General features: G+C 42.3%; 1 long non-coding RNA gene across 2 annotated transcripts in view; it reads right to left on the reverse strand.

The window, feature by feature from the left end:
* LOC147583325 (uncharacterized) overlaps positions 1–18,919 on the reverse strand; it is a 172,536-nt gene that overhangs the window by 18,068 nt on the left and 135,549 nt on the right. The gene's annotated exons all lie outside the window — the stretch shown is intronic.

An 18,919-nucleotide genomic window follows, 5' to 3' on the forward strand; every position in this document is an offset into this window, starting at 1 on the left:
GTTCAGGGGCTCCTGGGTGGCTCAGTCGGCTGAGCATCTGCCTCTTGATTTTGGCTCAGGTCATGATCTCAGTGTCATGGGATCGAGCCACATGTGGGGCTCTGTGCTAAGAGTGGAGCATGCTTAAGATTCTCTCTCTCTCCCTCTGCCCCTCTCCCCTTCCTTTTCTCTCTCTCTCTCTCTCACACACACACTCTCTCTCTCTCATACACACACATGCACACACACACACACACACACACACACACAATTTTAAACAAGATTTCTGGTTTAGTTAGATGGGTAGATGTTGATGTCATCAGGTAAGGAAGTAGAGCAGGTGTGGTGGAGACTGAGGCATTGGGTAAGGAGACGGCAAGTTTGGTGTTTAGACTGTTGAGTTCAAGGTGCCTCATAAAACCTTTCAGAGTAGCTATTCAGTAGGGATCTAGGAATATGGATATTAAAGGAACTGAGTTTGAAAATTTGAGATCACCTCAGTTTAAATGACAGGTGATACCATGGCAGGATATGAGATTTTGAATAGAAAAACAAAAGGCATAAAGGAAGAAGAGAGCTGGTGACTGTATCTAGGAAGAGAAAACATCCTTTAAGAGGCTGGCAGAGAAAAGGGAACCAAGGAGACTTAGGGGACAGTCAGAGAAGAACAAAACCAGAGAAGAGCTAGTGCTAGGTGAGCCAAGAGAGCACATTTTCAAGAGAGACCAACCAATTCAGATGCAGCAGAAGGTTTGTGATAGAAGGACTGGTGAGGCATTCCCAAGGAGATCTAGAATGTTCCCATGTGACTCTCACTGTTGAGCATTGTTTATCTCTTAGAGAATTTGCTGTAACTTTTATGACTTGTTTCTTTTTAAAAGATTTTTTCTGGGATCCCTGGGTGGCTCAGTTGGTTGAGCATCTGACTTCAACTCAGAGTCATGTGTTCGAGCACCGCATCAGGCTCTGTGCTGATAGCTCAGAGCCTGGATCCTGCTTCAGATTCTGTGTGTGTCTCTCTCTCTGCCCCTCCCCTGTTCACTCTCTGTCCCTCTCTCTCAAAAATAAATAAACATTTAAAATTTTTTTAAAAAAAGATTTTTTCTGCCAGCCTCAGAGAAATAAGATTCATAAATCTAAAGACCAAAATGCTACTTCTGCAGCTGACAGCCTATGTTGTCTCTGTGACTAGGCAAATCCATGGTAAAGAGAATGTTAATCCAAATGATGTTAATAATACGACAACTGCAAGTACGTGGGCTAATCATTAGGGTGTCCACTCAATGACTAATGAACTCCCTGTCTTGGGTAATTAATGAAAACAATATGGAGTCATCGTTTTGAGTATGAATCACAGCCACGAATAGATTTGCTCAGTCGTTAATTGAAGTAAACAAGGCATTTCAAGGGAGCCAGCACTGAACTCTTGGCTAAAGGTGGTAAATTTTTCTCTGAATCTCAGCCTATGTTTTTATTCCCTCTCTTTTGTTCTCTCAATATCCACTCTCACCTCGATATGACATCTATTCTCTTCACCCGCTGAAACTATTCTCTCCACGTCATGACCAAACACTACCTGATGGAATCCAATGATCTGTCCAGCATCTTTATCTGCTGTTTCTTACCTGGTTGGTCATTAGTCACCTTCACCCTCTCTGGGAAGGCTCTTTTCCTTTGGTTTCTCTGATATCAGGTTCTCCTATTTCTCTGTGTATTTCCTCTTATTTCTTTGAATGGCTGGATTTCCTTCTTCTGCCCCTAAACCATAGTCATCTCCTAAAATCCACCTGTCATTCTTCCAGCTTTCTACTACACTCATCCTTGTCTCTTCCACTTCTCTGCCCTCCTACTGTGTTCTAGCTGGTCTTATAGTTCATATTTCCTGTGAATGTCATCGTTATATGTTGATATATATATCAACAGGTGTAGTTATATACAGAATATTACCTACAATGTATTGGTAAGGATGCTGCCTATTTAAGTCAGTGGCCAGTTTAGATCATCTCTTTATATTAAAGTGAAAGATGATATTCTGACTTATTATATACACAAAGCATTTTGAGATAGAATATCTGATAATATCCTCTCATCTAAGGATGAGATTGGGCAGAATTTAATTCAGACTGGGGACTAGACTAGTTCAATTGAGAAAACACTAACTCAGAGGGAAAATTCTATTAAAATCAAATAACTTTAGGGCACAATCTAGGTGCTAATTTACATATATTAGAAAGGCAATTGTATGAAGCCAGTTAAAGCTGCTTCTACAATAGAATTCACTACAGAGGTTAAAAGTTCATTACTGCACACATTTTCTTTAAGAAGAATTTAATTCATTAAATACTACATGTTTATTTTGTTACGTATTTAAAGTTTATCTTTTGTCTGTACCCTTTAAGACTCTAAATTTTTTTTATTTTTATTTTATTTTATTTTATTTTATTTTATTTTTATTTATATATGAAATTTATTGTCAAATTGGTTTCCATACAACACCCAGTGCTCATCCCAAAAGGTGCCCTCCTCAATACCCATCACCCACCCTCTCTTCCCTCCCACCCCCCTCAACCCTCAGTTTGCTCTCAGTTCTCAACAGTCTCTTATGCTTTGGCTCTCTCCCACTCTAACCTCTTTTTTTTTTCCTTCCCCTCCCCCATGGGTTCCTGTCAAGTTTCTCAGGATCCACATAAGAGTGAAACCATATGGTATCTGTCTTTCTCTGTATGGCTTATTTCACTTAGCATCACACTCTCCAGTTCCATCCACGTTGCTACAAAAGGCCATATTTCATTTTTTCTCATTGCCACGTAGTATTCCATAGTGTATATAAACCACAATTTCTTTATCCATTCATCAGTTGATGGACATTTAGGCTCTTTCCATAATTTGGCTATTGTTGAGAGTGCTGCTATGAACATTGGGGTACAAGTGCCCCTATGCATCAGTACTCCTGTGTCCCTTGGATAAATTCCTAACAGTGCTATTGCTGGGTCATAGGGTAGGTCTATTTTTAATTTTCTGAGGAACCTCCACACTGCTTTCCAGAGCGGCTGCACCAATTTGCATTCCCACCAACAGTGCAAGAGGGTTCCCATTTCTCCACATCCTCTCCAGCATCTATAGTCTCCTGATTTGTTCATTTTGGCCACTCTGACTGGCATGAGGTGATACCTGACTGTGGTTTTGATTTGTATTTCCCTGATAAGGAGCGACGCTGAACATCTTTTCATGTGCCTGTTGGCCATCCGGATGTCTTCTTTAGAGAAGTGTCTATTCATGTTTTCTGCCCATTTCTTCACTGGGTTATTTGCTTTTCGGGTGTGGAGTTTGGTGAGCTCTTTATAGATTTTGGATACTAGCCCTTTGTCCGATATGTCATTTGCAAATATCTTTTCCCATTCCGTTGGTTGCCTTTTAGTTTTGTTGGTTGTTTCCTTTGCTGTGCAGAAGCTTTTTATCTTCATAAGGTCCCAGTAATTCACTTTTGCTTTGAATTCCCTTGCCTTTGGGGATGTGTCGAGTAAGACATTGCTACGGCTGAGGTCAGAGAGGTCTTTTCCTGCTTTCTCCTCTAAGGTTTTGATGGTTTCCTGTCTCACATTCAGGTCCTTTATCCATTTTGAGTTTATTTTTGTGAATGGTGTGAGAAAGTGGTCTAGTTTCAACCTTCTGCATGTTGCTGTCCAGTTCTCCCAGCACCATTTGTTAAAGAGACTGTCTTTTTTCCATTGGATGTTCTTTCCTGCTTTGTCAAAGATGAGTTGGCCATACGTTTGTGGGTCTAGTTCTGGGGTTTCTATTCTATTCCATTGGTCTATGTGTCTGTTTTTGTGCCAAGGACTCTAAATTTTTTAAAATAAGTCTTTTCCAATCTCATGTGTAAATTATACATTTATAGCATCACCAAACCCTCAGTCATTCCTATCAGACACTAGGTTTATCCTGGCAAATCTTCGAGCCAAAGTAAAACATATAATTGTTTAAAGAAATAGAAGGAAGGGTGAAGTCAGTCAATCCCAGTTTAAAATACAATAAGCCCCAAATACAATAAGTGATGTTCAAGATGTTAGCCCTTCAAATGAGATCTTTTTCTAGCTTTCCCATTTCTGTCAAAAGTAACGTTATTCCCCTCGTGCACAGGCTCCACATCTTAGGGATTCCTTTGCCTCTGCCCACTCCTTTCTTACTTATCTCCAGCTTGTCTGCAACTATTACTCATTCTTCTTATCTCAGGGCTACTATGTGGTCTAGGCCATGAGTCCTTCAACAAAGGGAGTGAAATACCTTCTCGATGGTCCTCCTGATCCCAACCCCTCACTAGTTAGGTTATTTCTTGTCAGGTAACTCTTTCATATGATTCCATGACAGCCCAAGTTTAAGAGAGCTCAAAGAATTGTTTTAAATAATTTTGAGATGGACTTTTTAAATCATCTGAGACACAACTTTTATGCCTTTATATATGTGCAAGTAAATATACGTCAACGTTGTATTCTTTTGATCAGTTATATATAATTGGAGATAAAATTTGTTTCCATTTTTGCCTGCATCTTTGTGACATCTGGATTTTTAATTTCTGAATACTTCTATTATTGTATTGAAAATTCAATCTTAAGTTGAAGATGGAAAGCAAGTGATATCAGCCACAGAATGAACTATTCGATATACTTCTAGTAATAGAGGCATGAAGATAATTGTCTGGAGAGGTGGAAAAGTAAAAAATATAAGTAGACTCAAGAAGGAGTTAGATACATTTGAGAATTAGGGATCAGTAATGAGTTATCAACACATATTCGGAATTTTATCCGCTCTCACCTCATATTATTATGAGGATATTATAGGATATTATCATATGCAGCATAACAAAAGATGCCATAAAAGTTTGCTCTCATGAACTACTGATTGTTTCCTGGACAGTGTGTTTCAAAGTGTCTCTACTGCCTGTCATATAAAAACCAAACTAAGAATCTGGGCTTCAGTTTCTTCAATTATGAAATGGCCATGCTGATCTTGAAGAGTGGTCTTCAAAATTTTAAGCAGCCCAAATCATAAACCAGATTAAAGTAGAACCATCAGATGAAAGCATCCACAGGAACCAGATTCTACCACTTCTTCCATGCCCAGAACCCCTGCCCAGTAGCCTCCACAGATAAATAATTGACCTAGAAGGTCTCTAAGTTTCTTCCTTGTTGCTAGGATTCACTCCTGAACTTAGATTTCAACGTCTTCCATCAAATGGTCTTGCCTTCCTTTACCAGACTCAGATTTCCCCATTCCCCCTCAGGGTTCAGGATACAAGTCCAAATGGCCATGGACAAGATAGAAATTGAGGCAATCCAGAAACCCATCCCTCATCTAAAGGGCTTACATCCAGACTTGCCAGATCTTTCCATTTGTCCAAAGAATCTAGAAATCTGGCTCTTCCTTTTAAAATCTAGAGATTTTGGGGGTGCCTGGGTAGCTCAGTCAGTTGGGCATCCGACTTTGGCTCAGGTCATGATCTTACAGTTTGTGATTTTAAGCCCCACATCGGGCTCTGTGCTGGCAGCTCAGAGCCTGGAGCCTGCTTCAAATTCTGTGTCTCTGTCTCTCTCTGCTCCCCCCCCTTCTCAAGAATAAATAGACATTAAGAAAATAAAAAAGTAAAATCTAGAGTTTCTTTTTAATGTTGGTAACTATGATGGTTAGTTTATGTGTCAATTTGCTAGGCTGTGGTGCCCTGTTGTTTAGTCAAACACTAGTCTAGGTATTGCTGTGAAGGTATTTTGTAGTCAACAATCTATTGACTTTAAGCAAAAGAGAATACCCTTGATAATATGAAAGGGACTCATTCAATCAGTTGAAGACCTTACGAGCAAAAAACTGAAGTTTCCTGGAGAAGAAAGAGTAAGGAATTCTGTCTCAAAAATGTAACATGGCAATTTTACCTGAATTTCCAGTCAGCCAGCCTGCCACACAGATTTTGGGTTTGTCACACACACACACACACACACACACACGCACGCACATACACGCACACACACGCACGCACACACACGCACACATTCTTGGTTCTGGTTTTGTGAAGAACCCTGACAGCCAGCTCAAACTTTTGTGAAACTGAGGCAAAACAAAAGACAAGCATGAACCCAGACTATATTTGCAATTCACCAGTATGTGACCCAGTGCCCTACAATCCAGCCCATCTTCTTGGGAGCCCTTGTTTTACCCACCCCTGGTCATGGTTACCACCATGTCCTTTCCCCACCAAGAAAGCCTTTCCCATTTTATATTCCCAGCCAAATCCAGTGTCGCCCAAAGGCACTAGGCTCAAGGCTCTTCTCTTTCAGGAAGCTTCCATGATGATCTCTGTGAATTAGTTTTAATTCCATCTACATTTAATGTTCATAGATAGAATGTGCTATGCAATGCCATATTTATGATTTTTTAAATTGTTCTCAAAACATTATTCACCTTGTCTTTCAAATACTAATAAAGATCTCATCTTTAAAGATTGTCTGCCATTATTCACCAACTTGTACCAAAACCAAATTGCTCTAGAAATTAGGAGACATGATGAATTCCAGTCTCAGATCTGTCCCAAGTTAAGGGCATTACCTTGGAAATGTCTCCAAGCATCTCTGTAAAACAGGATAAAGCTAATTAATGGCTAACATTTACCTACTGCTCACCATGATCCAAGTACTATGATCTTCACATACTTTCATTCATTTAATCTTTAAAATTTTATGAGGTAGGTACTATTGTGTAGGTTAAACTAAGACATAGAAATATAAAGTAAGTTGCCCAGGGCCAGCTTACAGGCAATGGAACCAGGATTTGGATCCAAGCAGCCTGATTTCTCAGCCCACATTCCCAACCACTACACTAAGGAGACACAAAATACGTATTGCATAATTCCCAGCAGCTCTAAAATTCTATGATTTTACTTCTTTTTTTAAGTGTTTATTTTTGAGAGAGAGAGAGAGTGTGTGTGAGCTGGGGAGGTACAGAGAGGAGGCAGGGGATAGAGGATCCAAAGCAGGCTCCGCATTGACAGAAGAGAGACTGATGTGGGCCTCAAACTGATTAACTGTAAGATCATGACCCGAGCTTAAGCTGGATGCTCAGCTGACTAAGCTATCCAGGCGCCCCTCTATGATTTTACTTCTAAAATCACCTTCACTATGTCTTTGTTATAAGACACAGTTAGGACTCACTAAATGTTTGTTAAAATGAGTCAACTACTTTTCAGTTAATTTCAGTTTCATTACCCTGATGGTGGGTCAGTTGATGTGAGTGTGGTGGACTAGGTTTGACTGAGCTCACAAGTCACTAGTGATAGGTTCTGTTCACAAAGACTGACTTAGCCATCAAATGCCCTGTCTCTACTTCATCCTATTCTTAGACTTACAAGTCCCATTAGGTTCAATTATACTGACTATTATTTATTTCCTGCAAAGTAAGATGAACAAATATCTCCAGAATTAGTTTGTAAAGCTAGACTTTAACTGAAGAAAATGAAAACACTAATTCAAAAAGATACATGCACTTCTATGTTCATTGCAGCATTATTTACAATAGACAAGATATGGAAACAACCTAAGTGTCCACCAATAGATAAATGGACAAAGAAGATGTGGTATATTGGCACATTGCTCAGCCATAAAAAAGGATGAGATCTTGCCATTTGCAATAATATGGATGGACCTATAGGGTATAATGCTAAGGGAAATAAGTCAGACAAAGACAAATACAATATGATTTCACTCATATGTGCAATTTAAGAAACAAAGCAAAGAAACAAAAAAGAGACCAAAAAACAGACTTTTAAATACAGAGAACAAACTGGTGGTTGCCAGAGGGGATGTGGGTGAGCAGTTGGGTGAAACAGATAAGGGAGATTAAGAGTATACTTATGCTGAGCATTGAGTAATATATATAATTACTGAATCATTATATTGTACACCCAAAACTAATATAACATTGCTTGTTAGTTATACTTCAATTTTTAAAAATAAATAAAAAATTTTAAATCCTTAATCAGCAAAAACAAACAAACAAACAAACAATACATCACATACTACAAATGACTGATCATACGGTTGAGGTCAAAATAGGCAGTTCCAGCTGGTGGTAAAACCACAGAACAAGAGGTGACTGTTTGCCAACAGGAGCAGAAACAATGACCTTGTAAGGTAGGAGTCAACCTAGTTATAGCAGATGCTGTCAATAACCCACTGGTATCCACTTGGCCCACCCCCAAAGTCTTCAGGAAATGCTTCTCACAATACCAACATCTTTCAGCCTCAGGTACCTGTGTCTCTCTGCCAAAGGGCATGCTCAGCCCAAGCATAACACAGTCCAGAAGTGCCAAAGGATTTATGTGGTCAGGAGCAACCCCCAACCAATGAGGGATAAATAATCAATTTCTTCCCCTATCAGTAGGATGTTTCCAGGGCATGTTTCCTATTTTTTGGTAGGGGGAGCATCCCAAGTGACTGAGCCCTTGTGCCCAGAGGGGTCATGAAAACATCCATTTTTTTCAAGTTTATTTATTTATTTTTGAGAGGGAGAGAGGGGGAGAGAGAGAGAGAGAGAGCAGAGGGAGGGGCAGAGAGAGAGGAGAGAGGGAATCCCAAGCAGGCTCTGCACCATCAGTGTGAGCCTGACACAGGGCTCAGTCTCACAAACCATGAGATCCATGAGATCATGACCTGAGCCAAAATCAAGAGTCAGCCACTTAACCGACCGCTCCACCAAGGTGCCCCGAAATAGCCTTTACTGACATTTCCCCACTCTCTGTCTCTCCATCTAATTCTATCACTATGCTTATGGGGATCATTTCCCAAACAAACTTCTGGCACCCAAATCCTGGTCTCAGTCTGGAGGCTTTTGTTCAAATCAACATGGTATCACACCCCCCATAGCAGCCATATAATAGTGCTTTGCCATTTGGGAAATCCACCAAAATGTGCAAGGCAATGCTTTGTAAGATTGTGTAAGTACACATGTATACACATACACACAGAGAAGAAGCAAAATAATGCGGGTCAACATTTCCCAAAATATATTCCAGGGGATAGTATTTTAATAAATTTTGCTTAAAAAACATGTAATGTCGAATAAATTTTGCACTGGGTTGCTTAAAGGGTAGAGGAGTATATTGTCCATACCATGATTCTGTTGTGCAAAGACAAAAATGTATCTATTTGCTATAACTGACTTCACTTGTTCTTGAGCCTCTGCTGTCAGTAACATGGAAGAATTAAACTTGCCAATTAAAAGTCCTCCAGTCATGTCAATTTCAAAAAAAAAAAGTCTCTTGGGTAAATATTTAGTTAACTCAAAGTTCAAACTTTCTATCAGACGTTTCTTCCCTTCAAAGGATCTCACCAGCTCATGTCCCAAGGTGGTTCAGGGGCATGGAGGCAAGTGCACATTTCCTCATGGCCAAGAAAGTATGGGGAGGGTATGCTGCCCTGTGTTCTGCCCTCTGGAGGGTCTCCTATGGCCATGGCTGAGGTGGACACAGCTGTCCAGCAGACCCAACTGGAGAGACTGTGAAAAATGCAGATTCCCAGGTCCTTTGTCTGGATGTTTTGATTCGGGGAGAATGGAATAAAAACAGGAGCCTATACATTTAACAAGTTTTCCAGAGTGTTCTGATGTAGCCAGAGCAATGCCTGGCATTTGGGAAACACTAGGGTAGCCTGTTCTGTTGCCTACCAAGTTTTGAGCTTCCCGCCATACTGTAAGATAGGGGACTCACAATTTATTGTCTCATACCGAGGCATATGATTTAGCACTGTCATCATCTTTACTCATCACAAGGCATACTGGGGCAGAGGATATAAGGTTTCCAAGTAAATGTTGGCACTGGTGGTAAATATACTGATACTGTAGTTTACGTACAGTAATCAGAATTTTTAAAGCAGAACTGAGGAAATAAAAGGAGAAAAAGATCCTCTGATATTAATTCCTGTTATTTCAATACCAATAAGGAGAGAGTTCTAAGAAAAGCCACACAAAATCCCTGAGAGGAAAGAGGAACAGCTGTATAAAGAAAGAAAGTAAATTATCATTTACTTAATAAAATCTACATCTAAAACTCTGAAAATTATATCTCATTTAAAGACTGCCAGGAAAAGAGATTAGATGTTATTTTTTCTTCAATTTTGTACTTTAAAAAGAGATAAAATGTTATTTCTGTGGTATTTTTATAAGAAGGACATTTATAGCATCACTTTTGAAGTATATTTAAGTTGAATGTTGTAACTTAATGAATACATAGGATTGGTTTATACCACTTAAAGTTGATAACAACAAAATCTTCCACCCAAAGCAGCTTTACATTTCAAACTCCCTAGAATGAAATTTAACCTTTTAAAATATGTTTCAGAATATTATGTCAGCTTGTTTTTTCAGAGGGGAACCTTCACCTGGTGTAGCAGTCAGAACATGTTTGGTTGGATTTTAGTTACAAGCAACTATGAGATTTCAGTAGCTTGACACACCCCTGGTACATTTCTTCCTTCCTTCCTTCCTTCCTTCCTTCCTTCCTTCCTTCCTTCCTTCCTTCCTTCCTTTCTTTTTTAAGTTTATTTATTTATTTTGAGAGAGAAAGAGCACATAAGTGTATGCAGGAGGGGCGGAGAGAGAGGGACAGAGAGAGGATCTCAAGCAGGCTCCACACTGTCAGCACAGAGCCTGATGTGGGGCTTGAAACAAACCCTGAGATCATGACCTGAGCCAAGACCAATTGGCGGATGCATAGCCAACTGAGCCACCCAGGCACCACCCCCCAACAGTACATTTCTTGCCCATATAAACGCTCAACATGAGTGAATTGGGGAGCATTGCTGATCCCAGCCTTTCAGGGGCCAGGTTGCCAACATTGCATCTCAACATGTGTACATGTGCTTCCAAGTTCTCCACAGCAGAGAGAAGGAAACACCACAATTTGTGACATACTTGTGCTCACATTTCATTGGTCAAGCAAACCAGTGATCATCGTAACTTCAAAGGGGATGGGAGAATATTGTCTTACCACTTGTCTCCTAGGAGAACTAGAAAATTTGTCACCAGCTCTACTGACTATCATTTCTGCTTTGCTTCTTACCTCCCCTGGACGTTGGCATCAGATAACAGCCCACACTGTCTATCCCTCTGTTTGGGACTCATACTATCAATCCAACAAACTTATATTAGCAATCCAACAGCAACAGAATATTTCACTCTTTTACATCCCTAGTGTATCACATTAGGGTAAAGCCAGAGTATGTATGTAAGTTTTTTTAAAAAAATAGTTGGTAGCCCCGCTGTGGCAGACATGACTAGCGATTCACCAAAGACAGATGACCTTCCCCATCATTTCCCCTGGGTAGAGTCATTGCTGAGTTGCAACTAGGCAACAGAGGCTATAGTTCTCAGACCCTTGCAATAGGTGACTGAGTTCTGGCTGATGAAATGCAGATGGAAATGTCATTTTCCACTTTCAGGCCCAGCCCATAAGTCTCCTGTGCCATATGCCACTCTTACCTTTTGGCTGGATGTTGATGCCTGCAGCAATCTAGAAAACGACACGTTGAAGATGCCAGAGCCTCTGTCAACCTGGTCTCCAAATGACTACATGACCCAGACCTTCCATCAATCCCCTACCTTGCTGATGATACATATAAACGTTTTACTAAAAATCGTTTTATTTTTAAAGTTTATAAAAATAAATGTGGATTATGATAGAGAAACTTTAATTCTGATGGGGCGGGATAATACTTGACAGAATACTCTAGAAGTGTGAATTTTAAAAAATGTTTTGGTTGGCCTTGATGATGACAAGATCAACTAATGTAATTCCTTGGCTATTTACCAATCTCTCTCCATTCTCTGACGTGTATTCTCTGGATCACTGCACCACCTGATTAGAAGAGAATTCTCCAGTAAGTGCAGAAAGAACTGCATTATTCTAGAGGGTCTGGAGAAGGCAACAGGGAAGACTGCCAGGTTCTGGTTTTGTAAAGGCCTTTACTTATCACTGACCACTCAACATAGGCGATATAATCACATCATCAATGGCTGCCTAACGCTTATGGGCCACATTCTAGGTGTCTCACTACAGAAATAATTCATAACACGTGAACTTAGATATTTGATACTACTTAAATTTATCATGCTCATCAAAGCCCTGTCACCTCCACTATGTTGCGGCAAACCTAACTGCTATGTTTTGTTTTCACTGGCGCACAAAGATAGACTGCAGTCTCCAGCCAGCCACCCTTGGTGGCGACGTGGGTCACGTAACAGAGTTCTGACCAACGATATGACGGCACAAGAAATGGGAGCAGTTCTCAGACCCAGTGGAGGCCTCACAGCCCAAAGGGAGGGCAGAACCACTAGCTGCAGGGGGCTGGTCCCTGAATGAATGCTTAGACAGCGCCCTACCCACCCAACCAGCTTGGGACTCTGAGGAGAGAAAGCAATAAACCCGCCGAGGTTTTGTTATGCGATTAGCACGGTTAGCGTACCCTAATGAATACATTAAGACTGTTACATTTGCCTCAGAGAACCGCGTGAAAGGTTAAACTGAAGGGAATGGTATGTAAAGTATACATCGGTAAAGCTGTTAATTTAAAAAAGCAAGTCCAGGGGTCCCTAGAGATGCATTCCAATCTCGCTCCCTACTCCCAACCCCAAACTGTTCAGTTTCGTCCTTCCTGCTTGTTTCACAGCTTCTACAGAATACTGCTTGCTGGGGTGGGGGCTTGGGGGTGCTGTTGGGAATGCCATGACTTGGCCCCGCAGACCACCCTCTCTTGGCCTCTTCGTGCATTCCAGGCTACTTAAGGAAATGTCAGCCTTCTGAACTTTGACCGCCTATACCGTGCCCTCTGCCAGAATGCTCTCCCCCCTCACCTCTCCCTGCCACTCTTACTGAGACCTTCCTTCTGGAAGGCTCAGGTGGGACAGACAGCATCCCGCTCTGGAACTCCTACAACCCTTCCTCTGGACAGCTCTGAGGGCTCATCTATGTCCCCCACTGTGTGATGACAATAGGTGGACATCTCTGCCTTGCTAGAAGTTGCAAGCTGGCTGCAGACAGGGACTCCCGTCTGCCAGCACACAGATGATATTCAATAATAAATGTTGGATGAATGCATGCCCTGTGAGAGGCAGACATGATGGGCCAGCACTGGCCTCCACCTGGAACACCAAGATTCACATGGAGGCAAGGAGTCTGCCAAGAAAGTGGAGAAAAAAGAAGAGAAATCCAGTTAATTAAGAAAGCATGAGAAGTAGCTCGAATTTTAGACACTTTTTAAGTAAAAATAACTTCAGGTAAATACTGCTTTTGAACTATATTGATATATAACACACAGAAAAGTGAGCGTCGAGAACATGGTTTGATGAATATTCAACAAACTAGTCAGTACGTCATCAAGAAACAGAATGTTATCGGCCATCCAAAAGCCCTCCCCGTCAAGTCAGTAAATAACTATTTTAAAAGAAAAGGAAGGAAGAGAGAGGGAGGCGTGTCCAGACATCCACTTAAAAAGAAAAAGAGAAACCCTGAGACAGTCAGCAGATGGGAGGAGGGGCAGGGTAACTCACGCCCTCATTGAGCCACACCCATCGAGGCTTTTCCAGACCCTTAGAAAATTCTCCTGGGATTAAACGGACGCACAAAATGGGTAACTGTAGAGCAAGAGGGCCGAGCTTTGGAGGCGAAGAACATTCCTCCTAGGCACCCACACGGCGCGATGCCGTCCGGTTCGCCCACCCTGGGCGCCCGGCAGGGATCGCAGCTCTGGGCCCCGGGTAGCCGGGCAGGTGGCGCCGCGCGGAGAGGTCCCGTCCGCCTCCTGGGCGACGCAGGGCGGTGGCCTCGCTGCGTCCCCAGCCAGGAAAGGGCCCGGCTTGGGAGTCAGCGCCCTCGCCCCACTTCCCATTCGCAGTCCGCATTCGTGCGCCCTTTTACTGAACCTGGAGAGGCAGGCCACCCTCCGCGCTGCCTTCCAACGGAATGTGCCTCCGCCAGACCCCAAGCCGAGAACTCAGAGCTTTAGAAGAAACAAAGTCCCATATCAAGGCCAGAGAAGCAGCTTCCAGTAAAATGTCACTTCAGGCCACAGGACCATTGCTCTGAGATGAGAGTTGGCTCCACTCAAGCCGGTCTACTAAGTCTCTGCTAGGCCCTTGAAAAGGAAAAATCTTAGGAAGGAAGGAACCATCTTTAGTTTGGAAGCTTCACTCCTTACTGCAGTTTTCTCTCTGTCAGGATCGGTTTGTGTGGAAGAGGTAGAAAGAGACAGGCATGTGATTAGGTAACAGGTGTGTAGGCAGTTAGATAAAAATTCTAGACAGTCTGCAAGTAATTCTGAAGGTAGGGTCCCAGGGATGGGTCTGGGCATCCATTATATGGGAGGATTTCTTGCTCACAAGGATGTGTGGTACAGGCACTTGGGGGGGGGGGGGGTCTTATATTTCAAGTTCTTTTTATTAAGATAACAACAAAGAGAACTAATAAGCCGGATCAGGCAGAGGGACTATAAAGGGGATGTTTCTAAAGCATTATCGTTCCTTATAATGTTAAAGTGGGCTTCATCTCCACTCCACATGCTGCACACCATCTTCCTCCCAAATTTCCTGTTCCGAGGTTTCCAGAAGAGGCCATTGTAGGGTATTGGGTTAGGTGGTTAGATGGGAGGGAGGGGATGCCTGGGTCTTGGTTGATCTGGGAGGCTTCAGGAGTATCACCCAATATTCCTGTTGCTAACTGTAAACGCAAGGGAATCCACTGATTTTGAAAAAAGAACTATTCCATACAAACCATCCATTCTATAAATATTTATCAAGGCCCTTGCTTATATGTGCCAAGCACTGTGTTGGGCCCTGGGGAATCTGGTGAAAAGCAGAGCAGTCACTGTCCCCAAGAACTCACAGTCTGGTGGAGGAGGCAGCCTAGTAAAACAGCTATCCTCTCCTGGGAGAAGCACTAGGACAGCTGCCGCTGCCCAGCTGTGGGACCTGGGGCAAGGCACTTAACTTCTCTGTGCATTATTTTCATGATCTGTGAATGAGGGTAATAGTAGTGCTCCTCCTTGGGATGTTGTGAGGATTAAGTGAATTATACACTATTCACTAATTAAAGTGCTTGGGGGGGGGCGGCGCCTGGGTGGCTCAGTCTGTTGAGCATCCGACTTAGGCTCAGGTCATGATCTTACTGTTTGTGTGTTTGAGCCCCACGTCAGGCTCTGTGCTGACAGCTCAGAGCCTGGAGCCTGCTTCAGATTCTGTGTCTCCCTCTCTCTCTGTCCCTGCTCTGCTCATGCTCTCTCTCTCTCTCTTTCGCTCTCTCTCTCTCTCTCTCTCTCAAAAATGAAGAAACATTAAAAAAAATTAAAGTGCTTGGGACAGTTTAAGTCACATAGAAAGTGCTATGGAAAGGTTTGTTCTTGTTAGTGGTGACAGTATTGTTATTCTTGGGGTGGTTACTGATAGAGAGAAAAGCTTCCCCCACCATGTGCTCTCCTAAAACCAGAAAGCCTTCCCTAAGGAGGTTAGGCAAATGGAGTATTAAAAAAGAGGAGTTGGTCAAATGGCTCAGGGGACGAGGGAATGGGGGAAGGAGAGGGGAGGAAAGCCTAAGCAGAGGAGACTGAGCAGAGGGAGCAGCATGGGGAGGCACAGAGGCGGGGAGACAGCACCGCAAATTTGAGAGCAGAAAGCAGTTTAATTCAAATGGAGAGGTGATTTGGAAGATAAGGCATCCTGCTAAAGTTAGACCACAAGGAGTAGATCACAAAGGATCATGCTTAGCATTATGCTAAGGAGTTGGGATTGTTAAAAATCAATTTACAAAAAAAATCTTCTCTAGAAATTTGTGTGGTCCTTCCTAAGCTGTATCAGCAAAAAAGCGCCCTCGATGGCCAATTTCTGATAATAAGAATGGAAAATGTGTGGAATGTCCCACAGGCACATGGCTCTGCCTGTAGGGTAGATGTTGACTGTGATGATTTCCCATAGCTTCTTTTCTCCAAACCTGGAGTGGCTCCCCTCTACCCACATGGCATGATAATAACCTACCTCCCTAATGGCAGTCAAAGTTCTGACAAACTCTCCTGGAGTCCTCCCCAGCGACCCTTTGTCTTTACTGTCAGAGCCCTGACATTCTGTTTGGGTAGCCACAGTTCTCTGCCATCCAGGAACTCAGCAGAGAAAATCCTGATTAGTTTAATCCACTCGTGTAATTCTATCCCCTTTCTTAGTGATTGGCTGAGGGACAGGTAAGCATTTGCCATAATTCCGACCAGAGATAAGAGAGAACCCAGGAGGCTTCTGGGAACGTTCTCTCTCTGAAATAGAAACACACAAGCGGCATGCCTCTTCTTCCTCTGTGTGTCATGTTGGTTGAGTGATACCAAGAATTGTATGTCCTCTAGAACATCCAACACAATGTCTTGCATAGTATAGTTAGATAAGTTTACGTTCCGTTGAAACATGAAGGTTTACAACAACTTCCTCTGAGATAATTAGGGTGGTTGCTTTCCCTTTGGTAGATTAGAGAGCCGAGAGAGATGAATTAGCATATATTAGGCCCAGAGAATAAGCAGAAATAAACCTAGGTCTCACGATTGCTAGTGTTTCTACAATACCAGGATACTTCTCTTTCAGCTTACCAGATATGGACCAAAAGCTTCACAAAGGTTGGTATTTGTGCCCAGACAACAAATCAAGGTATGAAAGTAAATTGTTAGACTAAAATGATTTTTTGCATTTTTGTTCACATTGTATAAGCCCTCTGAGGCTGAACTAAAACATATGAAAAGATGGATTCCAGTGCTTTTCGAAGCCAAGAGATACCCACAGGTCTGCATCAGATAGCTGCCCCACCTAGGAGCAATAACCCAAACCGAGCTTCTCAAACAGTGTGCCCCAAAAGCGTTGGGGGAGGCAGGGATTATCTCATCCTTTGAGGAGCCTTTTTGCTTGACCTCAGTGTCAGTCTATTGGAGCTAATGTAACAAAGAACTATAGACTGGGTGGCTTATAAACAATCAAAAAGTATTTCTCACTATTCTGAAGGCTAGAAGTCCAAGATCAGTGTACCCCCATGGTCAGGTTCTAGTGAAGGCCCCCTTCCAGGTTGCCATATTCTCACTGTATCCTCACATGGCAGAAACAGGGCAAGAGAGCTCTCTGGGATTCCTTTTACAAAGGCACAAATCCCCAAGGGCCCCACCTAATACCACTACATTGGGGGGTAGGATTTCAGTATTTGAATTTGCAGGGGGACACAAACTTTCAGCCCATTGCACCCAGTGTGCCATACAAATGTTGTTACTATTGACATGTGCCAAGACATGAAATGAATTTGGAAGGCACATGCCAGTCTTCCCATGTCTTTCCCGTATCTCCGTATTTCCCACGACTGTTTTCAATAACCCTCTATTTCAGCAAAATGATCTGTTCACTGTCCCCCAAATACTTTCAGGCTTGGGAAATTTCCCTTATGATTCCTCTTACCTTAAATCCTAGGCATCCCTCTGCATGTTGAACTGTTTTTTTTTTAAGTCCCACCCAAAGTGACCTCCTCCATCAAAATATTATATTTTATAATGAACATTACATAATCTGTTTATTGACTATTGACAGATATTACTGTGTTCTTCTTTTTTCATCTGTTCTATCTTATTCCTGTGATGGTCAGAGTGATATAGAAGGTCAACCTGTTTGATTTTTTTTTTTCCCAGTCAAAATGCAATGTATGTCTACCATATGTAAAACACGTGCTAGATGCATGGAGATTCACAGAAGGGGAGAAAAAAGAAGAAAAAAGAAACATACCAATAAAGCAGGTGAATGATGAAGCCTACAAGTCTCCTAACCTAAAAAATCTGGGGATGAAAGAGGCCCCAACAAGAGGACTCCTCTGCAAGGAGGAAGTATCCACTGAAAGGGTGATATTGGCCATGACTTCTGTCTTGGAACGCTTATGACATATAGTCAAATTTTAGTGGCTATATTAGGATTTGGGGAAGGGCAGGGTATTTTTAATCTCAAACCACCAATAAAGCCTGAACCATTTGCAAGTTTAGTCATAGAACAGAAAATATTTGCATAATTGGACTTAGCTGAGTAGTTCCTTCAGCAGCAAGGAGACCCAAGAGTCAGCTGGAATAATTAGTGTGTGTATATGGGAAGTGGTTGGGGAGGTGGGTAATCGGGTTGGGATTTGGCCCCCTGGGTGTGACTGAGTCAGGGTGAGGAAGGTATCTGTTGCATGGTCTAGGGAACAAGGCTGGCCAAGCTTGTGGTCAATCTGCGGTCAGCCCACCCACCCCCATAACAGCTTGGCAAACTCCTTTAGCATGGCTCCTTGGTCCCTCATTCAGAATCAACAAAGAGGGCCGGCTCTTAGGCTTCTAAATCTGCCAGCCTCCCAAGGGAGTATTCCTAAGTAGGAATATACTTTGGAAAGCTGATAAGCTCCCTCCAAATATTTGGGAGGCAGTCTTTGAATTAAATGGTTTTCCTGCTTGATGTCAACTATTATAGGTACTCTTTGACTATGTGTAGAAACTGTTTGCAGAAAGCTAAGACCCCAAGGGGTCTGTGTGAAAGGAGACAGACTGGATCAACAATAATTTATTCTGATGTCAAAGGAACTCGGAGAACCTCTCAATTATATACCTCCAAGAAAGCACCATCCTACTGGCTGTTCCTGGGACTCAGCTGGAGTCCATGAGAACACAGACTAGAGGATGAACTCAAGTATAGAAAACCCTGGGAGAGAGGAGACGGAACACTGGTTCAGGATCTGAGTGGGCTTGGGGGTTCTACAGGAAATTGAAGTCACCTGAAAATACAGAGCTGCTCTAAAAATGATTTAAGATGATTTTTTCTTTTCTTTTTCTTTTTTGAGTTTTGTTTTTTTTTAATGTTTGTTTATTTTGAGAGGCAGGGA

Source organism: Puma concolor, chromosome A2, assembly GCF_028749965.1.
Source record: "Puma concolor isolate L17-30 chromosome A2, mPumCon1.1.hap2, whole genome shotgun sequence".
Classification (NCBI taxonomy): domain Eukaryota; kingdom Metazoa; phylum Chordata; class Mammalia; order Carnivora; family Felidae; genus Puma; species Puma concolor.